This window comes from Larus michahellis, chromosome 14, assembly GCF_964199755.1.
Source record: "Larus michahellis chromosome 14, bLarMic1.1, whole genome shotgun sequence".
Lineage (NCBI taxonomy): Eukaryota > Metazoa > Chordata > Aves > Charadriiformes > Laridae > Larus > Larus michahellis.
Window position 1 is genome coordinate 6,310,157 of NC_133909.1, and position 849 is coordinate 6,311,005.

The following is an 849-nucleotide window of genomic DNA, read 5'->3' on the forward strand; positions in this document are numbered from 1 at the left end:
CGCACTGTTGTGGGTTTATATTTATATAGCAGAGGGCTTTGTTTGGGGGACACTATTCTAAGTAATAATCTGATTTTCATTTACTTTACTTTAGACATTTCTGTAAATAACTACTTTGGGAACCTGATTTAAAAAATAACCCTAATGATGATGGGTGGGCAAGGGGTCACTGAGACAGCGGCCGTCCCTCGCCTCTGTGCAAACCCACCCATGCCACGGTCCCCCTTGGGACCAGAGGCTGGCAGAGGGGTCGGGGTGGCGACAGAGAGGGGTGTCTACAGAGACGTTGTGCCTCCAGGTGCTGGGATGCCTACGGGGAGATGGTGCCGGCAGAGATGAGAGTGCTGACAAGGGTGCGCAGGGGAAGCGGCAGTTTTGGCAGTTCAGCCTTGCCCTCTGCCAAGCACCCATCTCCCGTGGGGTCCTGCATCCAGGGATGCTGAAGTCTTAGCCCTTCCGTGGCCAAGAGGGGCTGGGCCTGATGTAGTGCATGGATGGTTGGAGCTCTGCTCCCCCACCAGCCCGGCCGATGGATGCAGCTTGGCTGGGCGCCGGTGGCAGGCAGGTCACCTCTCCGAAGGTGAATGCAGATGGCTGTGCAGGTAAACACCACGCTGCAGCTTCCGCTCAGCCGAGCACGGACCCACCGAGCCCGGGCACAGCTCATCGCGCAGCCCGAGCAGCAGCAGGGGGGGAGGCGGGCAAGGCGAGGGGGATGCTCAGGGACAACCGGACGGCTGCACAAGGACACCCGGCAGGCAGGAAGGTCCGTCCCCTTGCAGAGCTGCTGTTCCAGCAGTAAACGTTGCATTCAGCTCCTCAAAGCAGAGCCACCCCTGGAGAGGAGGC